We start from the raw sequence: 16,201 nt of genomic DNA on the forward strand, positions 1-16,201 counted from the left end.
TGATGAAAGGACATAATTTTTAAAGGATGGGAATGGGAAGAGTTTCAGTGTATGGCAAGGCTCACAAATCTTATCTGAAAGAGACCACTCAGGTGTGTACTCCTGTCCTTCCCTGCCCTTTCCTATCCCTGAGCCCCACTTCCGACCTTCCATGAAATTTAATATTGTAAAAATCAATGAATTCCAAACAGCTATGTGATGACAGCTAAAGGAAAAATGCAATTATTTAAAATTATGAGGAAAGCCAGGTGCTGTGACTCACACCTATAATCCCAGCTACTCTGGAGGCTGAGGCAGGAGGATTGCTTGAGGCCAGGAGTTAGAGACCAGCCTGGTGAACATAGGAGACCCTCTCTCTAAATAAAAATAGATTTTAAAAAATAAAATAATGAAGGAAAAAATAGTTGGAAAACAAAGGATGCAGACCAACTCACTTCATGCCGTGTTCCTTTTTAGGATGAGAGGTCCTAGGTGAGAAGAATTTTATTCACATAAGACTGACCGCTACACTATAATAAAAGGGTTAATTTTCATGTTCCGCTTTTTATTCTCTAAGTTGCCAGAGATGAGGGTAAATCATATTAAGTGCTCGCAGCCAGATTTTGTCATGAGAACAAGGCATCGAAGGGCGAAGTCCGTGAATGATCTTGGGAAATGTGCGTCACCCTGACCTTTAGAGACGACTGCATTCTGATTGGCTGCCTAAGCCGCCCGAGTCTCCCTGGCGGTTGGAGAGTTGTAATACAGAAGAAATGGAAAGGCAGGTAATCAGACTAGGCCGCTGCAGTACGCCGCACTGGGAAGGGGATGGGGGCGCTTCGGGCTTGTATCCCGTCCTCCGGATGGGCTGGAGAGTAATCTCCAGTGGAGTGCGCACAGGAGCACGGGAGGCCCACGTGAGTCCCGTGGGCGTCGCCCGAGTAACCCCCTCCCCCCGACAGGACAGGTGGAGGCGGGGGTGGGCGTGCTGGGGGGGGTGGGCTAGCTGGGGGGAAAGGGGTGTACTTGGGGGATGGGCATGCTGGGGGGGGTGGGTGTGCTTGAGGGGGTGTGTGCTGGGGGTCATGGGTGTGCCGGCGGTGTGGGCGTACTGGGGGTGGGCCTGCTGGAGGAGTGGGCATGCTGGGGGATAGGCGTGCTGGGATAAAAGGGGTCTGGACATCCTGGGGCGAGGGCTCTAAGCGAGGCCCCCAAAAAGGAAGCCCCTGCCTCGCACCCCTGCTGAATGCGCATCCGGGTGGATTTGGGGAGCAGGTGGCGCGGGTGTCTCCGCCGCCGTCCAGGTGGGCGACGAAGAGTCCTCACCCAGGAGACAGCGTTTCTGCTCCACCGGGGACTGGCCCGAGCGCTGCCCCGGGTCCGGACAGACCCAGCAAGGCTAGTGCTGCTAGGCCTCTGCCGTGTGACCGGGAGTGCCGCGTCTCCTCGGGCGATCTCCATCCAGGGCCTGGGGCCGACACCGCGGCCGGGGAACCTCCTGCGCCCGGAAGGAAGCACAGGTTCCAGAAAAGCCGTAAAATGGCAAATCATGCCAAGCTCTGGGGTGGAGCTGAGAGGGTCCTGTCTCCGCCTCGCCGCCCGAGCTTCGGGGTGGGACGTCTAATTAGTGTTTGCTGATTGGCGGCGGGCAGGCTCAGTAACCACGGCGACCGAGCGGCCCCGCCCACCCCGCCCAGTATCCCCGCCCCCCGCGCTCCCCATTGGCCGCCGGCGCTTCCCGAGCCTACCAATCACCGGCCGCTTCTCCTTACAAAGGGTGGGGAGGCGCCACCTGGCAGAAGCCACGCCTCATTCTGAGAAGCCCGGCTGACGGCTTAATTGAGATTAACATAAACTCCAATCAGAAAGGAAAACTCCGACGGGATTACCTAATCCTATATGCTTAAGGGAGCACCACGACAGCACGAGGAGCCTCTAATAACAGGCCCTCGGCGGGTTCTTCATCCTGGATATCTATCTAGACTCTAATTCAGACTCCATCATTACCTAATTCTATGCCACTTCCTATCCAGGGGTATCTGTTTTCTCAATTTAAAGAGAGGGCTCCTCGTCAGGACCCTACCAACTCCGGATTTCTGTGAGCTACAGGGTCTGAGCAACGCCTGCAAGCCAACACTGTTCATTCAGGCCCGAACCGCTAAGCACTGAATGGGAGGTTGATTTGACTTTGCTTTTTTCTTTGCCTCTGTCTGCAGAGGGCGAAATAGCTGTCTCATTCCCTCTTGCTGGAGAAAAAAAAAAAACCAATAGGTGTTTAATCTACAAGGGAGATGAATTTCCCATCTAACCCAAGGGGATGAGGGACAGCTCCTGGGTAGATTGCTAGAACTGTCAGTTATCAGAGCCAGCACAGGCCATATATAATCCAGTCCAACCCCCTGGCTTTACAGATGAATCAGGCCCAGAGACGCCAGGGAACTTGAGCAAGGCCACTCAGCTGTCAAGAGCCCAGGTAGAAATCAGTGCCCTCTCTGCTACACCAGTCTGAATGGCTCACACCACCTGCTTGCCTCACAATCCCAGTTTGCTCTGTCTTCCTTTTCTCTTCTTCCTCCTCTTGTTACAATGTGGCCACAATCTAAAGTTCTGAAGGATTCCAGTGATTTTGCAACCTGCAGGCTTTGGCTCTGAAGGATTTACAACCGATTTCACAAACTTTCAAAGCCTTAAGGAGCAGAGTGATGAAATACTGATCAACAGTTTCGTGACCGAGGCTACATTCTCTTACTTTCCAAATGACTTAACTCCACAGCACAGAATCTGCTGGATTTGGTATCTGTAAAGACTTACCAGACAGGCACAGTGCCTCATGCCTATAATCCCAGCACTTTGGGAGGCCAAGGAGGGAGAATCACTGGAGGCCAGGAGTTCAAGAGCAGCCTGGGCAACATAGTGAGACCCTATCTCTACAAAAAAAATTAAAAATTATCCAAGTTGACCAAAAATAGTCTACCTTGAAGATCTTCCAGTGTGATGTTGGGGCAGCGCAACTGTATTTAGGGGCAACTCAAGACTAGCCCACCTGAAAGATTCCCACACCCCACCTAATCTGCAAGTACAAATGAAGTCACGTCAGTATGAATACCAAGGTTTTGATGACTCAGAGCCCCCACCAAGAAAACTGCAGTACCTTGGGTGCCTCCCACCCTGCAGAAGAAGGAAAATGCAGATTCACGTGGAATACTATGCAGCCATGAAAAAGAACAGAACAGAAAACCAAACACTGCATGTTCTCACTCATAAGTGGGAGTTGAACACATGGACCATCACACACAGTTGAACACATGTAACGTCCTGAGAACACATGGAAATATCACACACTGGGGCCTGTCATGGGGGGTGGGGCAAGAGGAGGGAGAGCATTAGGACAGATACTTAATGCATTCAGGGCTTAAAACCTAGATGATAGGTTGATAGGTGCAGCAAACCACCATGGCACATGTATATCTATGTAACAAACCTGCACATTCTGCACATGTATCCCAGAATTTAAAGTTAAAATTGTTTAAAAACATTCCTAGCCGTGTCTCTTTCTCCCTCTCACGCCATGTGACACACTTGCCCCCCTTCTCCTTCTACCATGAGTAAAAACTTCCTGAGGCCTCCCCAGAGGCAGAGCCGATGCTGGAGCCGTGCTTATAAAGCCTGTAGAACCATGAGCCAAATAAACCTCTTTTCTTTATGAATCACCCAGTCTCAGGGTATTCCTTTACAGCAACACAAAACAGACTAAAACAACATCATATATATTGAGAGAGAGAGGAGACATATCCCAGGGGAGAGGGAGAGGGAGAAGGTGGTCAAGGGCATTAGTAAAGAAGTTAATCTTGCTTCCTCATCTCCCCTACATCTCCTAGGAGACTTTCTCCATCAGCCGTCCAGGCTCTTTCACTGCCTGAACACCTACATGAATGATCTGAGGCTGGAGGGTCACCGTCTCCCCAAGTCCTTTGTTCCTGCAGGGCAGATCCAATCACCCTGTCTTTAGACCCCACAGCACATTCATCCCTTTCTGTGCCTGCAGGCTTTATACACTCCCAAGTGCTCCTACAGCCTTGGGTAGGGTTAGGAGGACCCAGGCAGGAAGAAGCGGGCTGTGGAGCTGCTGAGAGGCTCGGTGAAGGCTCCCTGTGGGGCCAGAGACAAAGGTGGAAGCGAAATGCCTGCTGCTGTCACCTCTGGCTCCCAAGACCCCACACTACACAAAGGTGGGGCTGTCGGGTGCCAGAGTGGTGGGGTGGCAGCCCCAGAAGGCCTGTGTGACCAAGTCATTGTCCCCTCCCATCTGCTCCTGGAGAGAGGACAGCCTGCGAATGCCATCTGCGAGGTTGGCATCTTCAACCACGAGCCCCTCTCGGTGTCTCCGCCTGAACCCCTGGGTCAGATCAGCCGATGCCTGGCAGGGCTCTGAGGGACTGGGCCTCCACACAGAGAAAAGGCCAGGGTCGGCAGCAACCTCCTGCTCACAGGGACTGAGAAAACGAGAATAAAGTGCCACCGTTTTGCTGCGAGTCCCTGCTGCTTGGAAACTTTGGCTTTTCTGCTGATTCTGGTGGGAAGCCCCACTCTGCTATCTTAGCAAAAGGCCGGGAGATCCAGGAACAGAGCTGGCCTCAGGGCCTGCAAGCATTCTGCAAGGGCTGGCTTTTGTTCTCACGCAAGATTTCCAGCCGGAGACAAATGCTTTCCACATGGGCTGAGAGAAGGAGACCTCCTTCCACTCGCTTTTGATCCTCAGACACTGCTGCGTGGCAACAGGCAGCATCTCACAGACAGCCTTCCCCAAACAGAGGCCCCTCAGGGACCTGCCCACCCCCACCTCAGAGCACGATGAACACCGTTCCACACCGTGCTGCACCTGACCCCTCAACAACCCGAGGGTCTTGCCCTGAGTCCCCAGGGAGCTCATCCTTACCACCAGGAAGGGCCTGACGCATGGACGGCCGTTGGTGGACATCCATAGTCTGTGGTCATCCCAGATCCCTGCACAAAACTACCTTCCCCAGAGCCCTGGGCTCCCAGATAGACCACACTCCTCCCCTGTAACTAGCTGAAATTAGATGAAAAGAAACCCAAGGGCTGGGGGAAAACACTGTCCTCCCTGCTGATGGGCATGTCCATTATTATAGTCCCTCTGTAGGAAATTTGTAAACTAACTAAATAATAATAAAATATTCCCTTACAATGAGCATACTCTCGGATTAAATATTCCCACTTCTAAAAAGCTATTCCAAGAAAATCAGCAGGAATGTAGCAAATGACTTCTTCTACATCATTTGAAAAAGTCAAAAAATTGGACGAGGCCCAGTGGCTCATGCCTGTAATCCCAGCACTTTGGGAGGCCAAGGTGGCTGGATCACTTGGTCAGGAGATTGAGACCATCCTGGCTAACACAGTGAAACACCATCTCTACTAAAAATACAAAAAGCCAGGCATAGTAGCACACGCCTATAGTCTCGGCTACTAGGAGGGCTGAGGCAGGAGAATCGCTTGAACCTGGGGGTGGAGGTTGCTGTGAGCTGAGGTTGTCCACTGCACTCCAGCCTGGGCAATAGAGTGAGACTCTGTCTCAAGATGATAATAATAATAATAATATTTGCATATACCCTAATAAATAAATATTCATTTACTTTTAATAAATTATATATATAGGTACTATCAAACTAAAAGTGTTATATGCATTACAAAACACATGATATAGAAATTTTAAGCAATATTTTAAATTTGTTCTTTTTATTCATTAACACTTCAGAAATATTTTGGTTTAAAAAGAGCCATTTGATTTTGGATCTGACCAATCATAGAAGTCTGAGTTTAACACTGATACAACTGAAAGTTCAATATATTTCTGTTCTTGGTTATAATAGTTATCATTCAAAACAATCTTTTTTTTTTTTTTTTTTTTGAGATGGGGTTTCGCTCTTGTTACCCAGGCTGGAGTGCAATGGCGCGATCTCGGCTCACCTTAACCTCCGCCTCCTGGGTTCAGGCAATTCTCCTGCCTCAGCCTCCTGAGTAGCTGGGATTACAGGCACGCACCACCATGCCCAGCTAATTTTTTGTATTTTTAGTAGAGACGGGGTTTCACCATGTTGACCAGGATGGTCTAGATCTCTTGACCTCGTGATCCACCCACCTCGGCCTCCCAAAGTGCTGGGATTACAGGCTTGAGCCACCGCGCCCGGCCTCAAAACAATCTTTTATAAAGACACAGATATAAATAGAGAAAAGATATAATTGGACACACACTTAATCAAGAAATTAATTTTTCATTCTCATATACTAAGTATACAGAGATTTTTATTGACATTAAGCTAAGTAAATTTTCTGCTTCTAGGATGTCAACCAAGAGCTCTTACATTTTTTATATTTAATGCATACAAAACACTAAAGTTTTCATTGGAAGATCTTTAGTCAGAAAATTCTGTTTCTATATTTTTCTTTCTTTTTAAAATTTAACTTTTATTTTAAGTTCAGGGGCATAGCTGCAGGTTTGTTAGGCAAACTTGTGTCATGCGGGTTTGTTGTATGGATTCTTTCATCACCCAGGTATTAAACTCAGTACCCATTAGTTATTTTTCCTGTTCCTCTCCCTCCTCCCACCCTCTGATAGTGTGTATTGTTCCATGTGTCACGTGTGTGTTGTTCCCTCTATGTGTCCCTCAGTGTGTGTTGTTCCCTCTATGTGTCATGTGGTCTCATTATTTAGCTCCCACTTATAAGTGCGAACATGCGGTATTTGGTTTTCTGTTCCTGAGAGTTTACTAAAGATAATACCCTTCAGCTCCATCTATGTCCCTGCAAAGAACATGATCTTTTTTTTGAGATGGAGTGTCACTCTGTTGCCCAGGGTGGATCTCGGCTCACTGCAACATTTGCCTCCCTAGTTCAAGCAATTCTCCTGCCTCAACCTCCTGAGTAGCTGGGATTATAGGCGCCTGCCACCACACCTGGCTAATATTTTGTATTTTTAGTAGAGGTGGGGCTTTGCCATGTTGACCAGGCTGTTCTCAAACTTCCAACCTCAAGTGATCCTCCCGCCTTGGCCTCCCAAAGTGCTGAGATTACAGGTGTGAGCCACTGTGCCCAGCCTATCTCCTTCTTCTTTATAGCTGCATAGTATTCCATGGTGTATATCTACCACATTTTCTTTATCCAGTCTATTATTGATGAGCATTTAGGTTGATTCCATGTCTTTGCTATTGTGAATAGTGCTGCAATGAACATACGTGTGCATGTGACTGTATAATAGAAGGAATTTATATTCCTTTGGGTACATACCCAGTAATGGTCCTGCTGGGTCTAATGGTATTTCTGCTTTTAGGTCTTTGAAGTATTTCCACACTTTAAAGTGGGCAAATATGAGAGTTTTTACATATAACTGCACTTTTTCCAGCAATAAAATCACATAATACTGGAAATCAAGATGCTTTAGCTATTTCTTTCAAAAGGTATTATTTTACCATTTACCGTTAAATAGCACTATACCTGAAAGAACAGATTCCATGTATTTGTTTTTATATTTTGAACATAATATGGAAAGTTATACAAATTCTGAACTTTATGAACTCACATAACTTGCTATAAATTACACATCCAACCTTTGTGTAGATAAAATTTTTTTTACTCATTCCTTATGTCCTTAAAAATATTATAAATATTCTGTCAAATATTAAAAGTTTTGTTTCCTAAACTGAACCACATCACCGACAGTGTAGAACTATATACTTCCAACTTCAAATTTTCTGTTACGGGCCAGGCATAATGGCTCACACCTGTAATCCCGGCACTTTGGAGACCGAGGTGGGCAGATCAGCTGAGGTCAGGAGTTCAAGTACAGCCTGGCCAAAATAGTGAAACCCCATCTCTACTAAAAGTACAAAAATTAGCCGAGCATAATGGCACAAGCCTGTAATGCCAGCTTCTCAGGAGACTGAGGCTAGAGAATCGCTTGAACTCAGGAGGCAGAGGTTGTAGTGAGCAGGAATTGTGCCATTGCACTCCAGCCTGGGCATCAAATACAAAACTTGATCTCAAAAAAAAAAAAATCAGCTATGGTAGTTTGCCTGTGAACAAATTTCAAGTGTGGTTTATGTTACTAGCTAACATCTGTTGAGCACTTACTATGTTCCAGGCAGAGTTTAAGTGCTTTACATATATTGATTCATTTAAATTTCACAACTACCCCTCATATGGGTAAAATTATTATCCCATTTCACAGATGAGGAAACTGAGGCACAGGGAAGGTGGTGAATTGCCCAAGGTCACATAGCTAGCAAGCAGCAGCACTGGAGCTTGAGCCATGACAGCCAGGGTCTGAGACAGTGACGTTATCCACGGTGCTACATAGTCAGCTCCACCACAGTGTTCAAGAACCTCCTCAATGCAGTCAAAGGTGGCTGTTAGCTGCACTTAGACCTACATCTTTTAAAAAATAATAATTAGTGAAGACATCATTCACTATTGAGAATATATGTCCTTCAGCTATCCTTCCTGTAGTGACTTACAAAAACATAATTCATATTTTGTTTTTGAAACAGATTTCAGAAAATGTCATAACTGACTCATGTGGGAAATGTATGTACTTCCATCCAATTACATCATGAAACTCCCAGACTACATTATGAAATAGACTTCAAAATGAAATAGTATTTTATTTCATTTCATTTCTCTTTTTTTTTTTTTTTTTTTGAGATGGAGTTCACTCTTGTCGCCCAGGCTGGAGTGCAATGGTGCAATCTCAGCTCACTGCAATCTCTGCCTCCTAAGTTGAAGCGATTCTTCTGCCATAGCCTTCTGAGTAGCTGCTATTTCAGGCATCTGCCACCAGGCCCGACTAATTTTTTATATTTTTAGTAGAGACAGGGTTTCACCATGTTGGCCAGGCTGGTCTTGAGCTCTTGACCTCAGGTGATCCACCCACCTCAGCCTCCCAAAGCACTGGGATTACAGGCATGAGCCATCATGCCCAGCCTCATTTCCTTTTTGAGACAGGGTTTCATTCTGTTGACCAGGCTGGAGTGTAGGGGTACAGTATTGTTCACTGCAGCCTTGGCCTCCCAGGCTCAAAGGATCCTCCCATTTCAGCCTTCCAAGTACCTAGGACTACAGGTATGTGTCCCCACACAAAGCTATTTTTTTTTTATTTTTTGTAGGGACAGTGTCTCACTATGTTGCCCAGGCTGGTCTCAAACTCCTGGGGTTAAGCGATCCTCCTGCGTCAGCCTTCTAAAGTGCTGGGATTATAGGTGTAAGCCACTTTGCTTGGTTTTCAATAGTATTTTCCAATGAAATACTATATTTAAATTCTTCTCCATGTTTGTTTCATGTGTTATTTTGGCCAGTTTTACCACGTTATGTGACCTTTAAGCTTCTAAATATTTGTTATCAGTAGTTTAGTAAAAACATTTAAGGGCTGAAAGATTCGATGGCTTTCAATATCAGTGAAAGAATGTTGAGATTTGTCTATATATTTTCAATGTTAATTGTTTAACTATCTTTATACCTCAAGATACAATATACACTTAAGGTAAGGCCATCATGAATGAAATGACTATATATCTATGAGTCATAATCTTCTCAAGTGTTAATATATTTCTGGCTGATTTTTGTTCAAATCTGATTATAGTGTTGTTGTTTTTCCATCTAACAAGAATGATGATGAGCTCACAATGGAGGCTGAAAAAGAATCCACTCAACCATTTTCTTATTCTCTTTTTGTGCTCTGCAGTTTTTTATTTTTATATATTTAGGCAATGCAAGTGCAGATTTCTTTTTCTTGTTATTTGAGATGGGGTCTCACTTTGTCTCCCAGGCTGGAGTGCAGTGGTGTGATCGGAACTCACTGCAACCTCCGCCTCCCAGGTTAAAGTGATTCTTCTGCCTCAGCCTCCTGAGTAGCTGGGATTACAGGCATGCACCACCACACCTGGCTAATTTTTGTATTTTTAGTATAGACAAGGTTTCACTATGATGGCCAGGCTGGTCTGGAACTCCTGACCTCAAGTGATCCACCCGCCTAGGCCCCCAAAATGAAAGTATAGATTTCTTACATGCATATATTATGTAGGGGTAGGGTCAGCTTTTAGTGAACCCATCACTTGAATAGCGAACATTTTACCCTCACCCCACTCCCAACCTCCCACCTTTTGCAGTCTACAATCTGCATTTTCTTAGCTGGAAACTTTTAAGCCACCTGTGAATTTTGTGAAGGTTTTTATAGTCTGGATATCTCTTTAACCAAACACTTAGAAGCTGCAGCAAATTGCAATCTGCAGAAAGCAAACGAAAATGTGCAGGTGCCATTGTCAACCCTCTGCCCCCTGCCGGACCCCACAGGCACCACATGTGCAGGCTGACCAGGACGGGCCGGGTCGTCCTGTCTTGTTTTTAGATAAAAATAAAGATGAAGGGAAGTTGTAATATTTTCTTCTGTCACCCAATGGATTGTCTGGCATGTGCCTCACTTTGAGGATCACAGGGGAATACTTTAGAGTCATTTAAAATTACATTATAGAAGACTATTTATAAATACATGGGAAAACATTTACAATATATTAAATGGAAAAAGTCAAGTTCAAAACCAGGATATGTAGGAGACACTATTTTATCTAAAAAGTGTAGGGTGCATACACATGCACACGCACACGACATTTATTCATATAAACGACAGGAGGCAAATCAAAATGTTTGTCTAACAATACTTCATACCCACCATCACCTGTGCTTAACCTAGCACCCCTTTGAGGTAAGTGCATGTGGGGTTGCTAAGATTTTAATGTTTGTCCCCTCCAAACCTCAGGTTGAAATGAAATCCCCAGTGTTGGAGGTGGGGACTGGTGGAAGGTGTTGGGGTCATGGGCGTGGATCCCCAAATAGATGAACGCACACCCTTGGGGATGAGTGAGTTCTCACCCACGTTCCTAGGGAGTGGATTTTTAAAAGAGCCTGGCTTCCTTGGTTTCTCCCACTATGCAATCTCTGCACGCACAGCTCCCCTTCACTTTCCGAGATAGCAGAGCAGCCCAAGGCCCTCACCCAATCTTGAACTTTTCCACATATCTACACTGTGGACCAAATATGCCTTTTTTCTTCATAACTTGCCAGTCTCAGGCATTGTGTTGCTATAAGCAACACACAAAAATGGACAAAGTCAGGGTACACACATCATCCCAGAAGGGCGAGAGAACACATCTGGCCCTCGGCGTGAATGCGCCAACAGAGATGAGTGTGTTCAGCTAGGGGAGCAATGAGGGAGAGGCTGAGTCAGGCCTCAGCTCCCTGAGAGCAGCCCAGGTGGGATGTAGGCTGTCTGGACACTGGATGGGCACCAGCTGCCAGAGAGGGGAAAAGAAAGTCCAGGCACATTTCCCAACCTCCAGCTTTGTCCCAGGGCAGGCATTCTGATAGCCTAAGTCAACTTAAGCAACGATCTCTAAAAGAACCTCACAAGACTTCATGTCCTGTCCTCCTCACGTGCCAGAGGGCAGAGTTTGGGTTTTCATGTCAGGAGGGGAGAGTCACAAATAGAAATAGACTCATCTAGTATCTGGGCAACGTGAAGCCATTGGCCTGAGGCCATTAGCCAGGCATGGTGGCATGTACCTGTAGTCCCAGCTACTCGGGAGGCTGAGGCAAGAGGATTGCTTGAGACCAGCAGTTCAAGGCTGCGGTGAGCTAGGATTGTACCACTGCACTCCAGCCTGGACAACAGAGCAAGACCCCAGACTTCATGGTCTCTCTGGTGCTGTCCTGAGCCCCTCCGCTCCACACTTCCATTGAATGCAGGGCTTTCTTTGGTTTCTTGTCAATGCTGTTTAGTGCACATGGCCTCTCTCTTAACTTCTATGTCAGCAAGTCTTGCAAGGCCTGACAGGAGCCTAGGGCCACCTACCCCTGGCCACCTGACCTTGACTATGGCCTTCAGAGCCCCATCTTCCTCTCCTCCTCCTGCCTTCCAGATTGAGACACACCAGTGCCAAGGGAGGGCACAAGGAGACTAGCAGAGTTAGGAAATCAACCAGGACCCCTGAGCTGTCCATCACCTGCCACACCCTGGGGTTCCCTTCCCATTAGACACACATCTCATAGGTGAGGCTTTTACTGCCCTACTGCTAAGACCAGCACTGTGTTCGTTTTTGTTTTTTGTTTCTGTTTGAGACAGAGTCTCACTCTGTTGCCCAGGCTGGAGTGCAGTAGCACAATCTCAGCTCACTGCAACCTCCACCTCCCGGGTTCAACTGATTCTCCTGCCTCAGCCTCCTGAGTAGCTGGGATCACAGGTGTGCACTACCACACCCGGCTAATTTTTGTATTTTTAGTAGAGACAGGGTTTCACCATGTTGGCCAAGCTGGTCTCAAACTCCTAATCTCGGGTGATCCACCTGCCTCAGTCTCCCATGTGCTGGGATTACAGGCATGAGCCACTGCACCCAGCCATGGATTCTTTCAGCATATGTGGCCCCTGAGTGTCTTCTCTTCCTTAGATCAAAGTCTTGGGCCAGGCCAGGTATGTTGGCCCCCACCTGTAATCCCAACACTTTGGGAGGCCACTGCAGGAGGATCACTTGAGGCCAGGAGTTCAAGACCAGTCTAGGAAACATAGGCCCCAACTCTACAAAAAGTAATTTTTTAAAAAGTGAGCCAGGCATAGCAGCACACACCCATAGTCCCAGATACTCAAGAGGCTGAGGTGGGAGGATCACTTGAGCCCAGGAGTTTGAGGCATCAGTGAGCTATGATTGCACCACTGCACTCCAGCCTTGGTGAAAGAGACCCTTTCTCTAATTTTAAACAACAACAACAAAAAAATTATTGAGCCAAGGAGATAAGAAACTTATAACATTCTTTATTTCAGCTGCCATGTCATGATTCTCAAATAAGACAACTGCACACATTCTCTTTTTTAATCCTCTCAACAGCCCCTCTGGGGTACGTTCTTTCATCTTCATTTTAATAGATGAGGAAACAGGCTCAGTGAGGGTAAATAAGCAATTTGCCCGAGGTCTCACAGCCAGGATGTGGAAAAACGGAGGCCCAGTGAACGTGGGTGTCTGACTGCCAATCCTGAGCACCTCCCTAGGCTGCACTGCTGAAGCGCTGGCCGGTCAGCAGGCCATTTCAGGGCCATGTTGTGGACACTTGTCCCCAGCTCCACCTTTTGCCCTCGCCAAGACAGATCTGGCAGCAATCGCAGTTCGTGTTGACCTAGAGCTGGTGACAGCAGGGGTGCAGGGAAGCAGACTCCGGAGCCTCCCACCCACCTACTCTCAGTATTTCATCCCACAGCCTGGAATGGGCCTCAAACCCAAATGTCCCCAGACTAAGTCTGGGCAAATGAGATCCGATCTTCTCCAAGATTCGGTAGGAGATGAGGTTGCTGGCATTGAGATTTGGAAGTAGAGGGGAAGCCATGATGGCGGAAAATGGGAGCTGGGACCTGGGGAGAAACATTTCTGAATGCCCAGTTGTGCCCACTGCACCTGCTTCCTCCACCCCCAGAGCTCAGCCCACAGTGGTTGTGGGGCCTCAGACGCCTGTGAGTATGCATGTTTAAGTGTGCACGTGTGAGTGTGTGTGTATTCATGTGAGTGCATGTGTGTGAGCGTGCATGCATGTGTGCATGACATGCATGTGTGAATTGAGTGTGTGTGTGTGTGCACATGCATGTATGTTTTAAGGGAGCACAGATTTTCATCAGTCTGAGTTGGGGATTGTGCATTCATTTGAGGCCACAAAGGCCAAACATGTGCTCTGTCCTCCTGCCAGCTCTGGGGCCTCTGGCTAAAGTAGCCTTTTTTATGGATGAGAAGAAAAGCCCTAAGCACTTTTAAGAGGCCACCTGGAGAGCTGATTATGATTTTTAAGAGCTAATGCCGCCACCCACGACTCACTGTTTATGAATGGCCTTTGGTCGCCATCACTATCATAAATGGTGTGAGACCCCGTATATTCGTGGGCCACCCAAAGCATTTGGTGGGCAGGGGACAGTCAGCACTAATCAAGGTGCCGGGAGGAGAGAGGGCCCCTTGGCTGTGCTGGATAAGATGAGAACTGAGACCAACAAAGGCAGCGAAGGCAGCTGCTCCCGCACGCAGCTGCGCAGCGGCCTATTGAAGGTGACAGATCCCGTTAAGTTATGCAGCCAGGCGCACACAGAGGAGGCAGTCCCCTGTAAATCAACAACAGGCTCACATCTTTGGGAGGGCTTCTGCAAGCCTGAGGGCCAGAACAGGCCCACAGTCTGGGTAGAAAGGAAGAAAAAGGAGGCAGAAAGGGGTGCGTGGTTATCCTGCAAGACAACACTGACAGCTAAGCTCTGAGCTAAGCTCTGGTGGTGGGCAGGAATCCCAGGAACCCCTCATCTCTTCCTCCAGAGGCCCTGGAAAAATCCAGAAGCTCTGAACCCTTAGGGCTGCCTGACTTGAGCCCAACGCTGCCCAGCCTGGAGACGGCAGCCCCAGCCAAAGGGCAGATCAGCCCCCATGGTCCCTGCAGCCTGGAGGGAGATGGATGTGGTGGTTCCCTGGAGGGAGTTGGACCCATCTGTAAAATAGGGGTGCAGGGCAAGCTCCCTCCAGTCCTTCCAGCTCTGATTCTACAACTGCTCAGTGTCAAGGCGAGATTCCTCCATGAATCCCTCCCTGAATGGTAGAAGGAAGACAGCCCCCCAACTCTGGAGCAAGGAGAGAGCTCTGCAGGCATTGAATATACCTTCACATCGCCAATGAGTAGATCGAGTATCAGAGAAGCCACCGGCGTGTCATGCCTCATGATGAAGCTGAAATCAGAACCCAAGTCCCTTGGTGGCCAGCCCAGTGACCAGTGCCACAATGTGACCAGGTCAGGTGTCTGCCAAATTTCCGAGATGTTGCTCTCTGAAACGACAACACAAAAATAGAACCTAACAGGTTTGTAGCTTAAAACAGGGATGGGTGAAAAAAAATTAAGGCTTCAGCTGCAGCTCTTCTTTTTTTCTTTGGCCTCCCTGCTGCCACCCCCATCACCTGGTGCAGAAAAGCAGAAATTAATCACTATTATTCACAGAGAGGCCCCAGCGAGGAGGGGAGCAGCCTCCTGTAGCACTGACTTCCAACACTATGGAAACAAGGGGAGGATAACAGGGAAGAGGAAGGAGCACCTAACTGAATTTGTGGCTCATACCCACTCTTCAACAGCACAGAGAACGCCTCGCCCTGTTTACCTGCTGTATTTGTATTGAGTTGCAAACTCATGAAAATCATGCAAGCAGAGCAACTCTGCTTCCTTCAGTAGTTAATATCGTTTTAGTGTTTAGAAAGGCAATTTCTCTTCAGGCCATAAAGATCTCAAAACTCCTGGAAAAGTTGCACAGCAATGTGAATGTTCTAATGCCAGTGAACTGCACACTTTAAAAATGGTCAGTTTGCCCAGGCACGATGGTTCACGTCTGTAATCCCAGCACTTTGGGAGGCTGAGGAGAGCAAATTACGAAGTCAGGTGTTTGAGACCAGCCTGGCCAACATGGTGAAACCCCATCTCTACTAAAAATACAAAAATCAGCCGGGCATGGTGGCACACAGCTGTAATCCCAGATATTCGGGAGGCTGAGGCAGGAGAATTGCCTGAACCTGGGAGGCAGCAGTTGCAGTGAGCTGAGATTGGGCCACTGCACTCCAGCCTGGGCAACAGAGCAAGGCTCTGTCTCAAAAAAAAAAAAAAAAAAAGAAAAAAAAAAAAGGTTTGAGATAATGTATATTTATTTATTTATTTATTTATTATTTTTTTGAGATGGGGTCTCACTCTGTTTCCCAGTCTGGAGTGCAATGGTGCAACTATATAGCTCATTGTAGCCTCAAGCTCCTGGGCTAAAGCAGTATGCTCACCTCAGCCTCCAGAGTAGCTGGTGCTAGAGGCATGTGCCACCACACCCAGATAATTTCTTTAATATTTTTTTGTAGAGATGGGGTCTCACTATATTGCCCAGGCTGCTCTTAAACCCTAGCCTCAAGTGATCCTCCCACCTCAGCCTCTCAAAATGCTGTGATTACAGGCATGACATACCATGCCTGGTGATATGGTTTGGTTGTGTCCCCACCCAAATGTCATCTTGAATTATCAGCAGTGTAAAAATGGACTAATACATCTGGCCACAATTTTGTTTAAGAAAAAAAAAAACCTAAAGGGAATAAAGAGGAAAGTGTTTGGTTGTTTCCAAAGGTGG

General features: G+C 47.3%; 1 long non-coding RNA gene across 1 annotated transcript in view; it reads left to right on the plus strand.

The window, feature by feature from the left end:
* Positions 1–738: 738 nt before the first annotated feature.
* The window catches only part of LOC128932562 (uncharacterized), a 33,094-nt gene continuing 17,631 nt past the window's right edge, over positions 739–16,201 (plus strand). The window contains exon 1 of the long non-coding RNA XR_008482526.2: positions 739–896. This is a non-coding gene — a long non-coding RNA (uncharacterized LOC128932562). The remainder of the gene's footprint in view (positions 897–16,201) is intronic.

Source organism: Callithrix jacchus, chromosome 7 (genome assembly GCF_049354715.1).
Source record: "Callithrix jacchus isolate 240 chromosome 7, calJac240_pri, whole genome shotgun sequence".
Classification (NCBI taxonomy): Eukaryota; Metazoa; Chordata; class Mammalia; order Primates; family Cebidae; genus Callithrix; species Callithrix jacchus.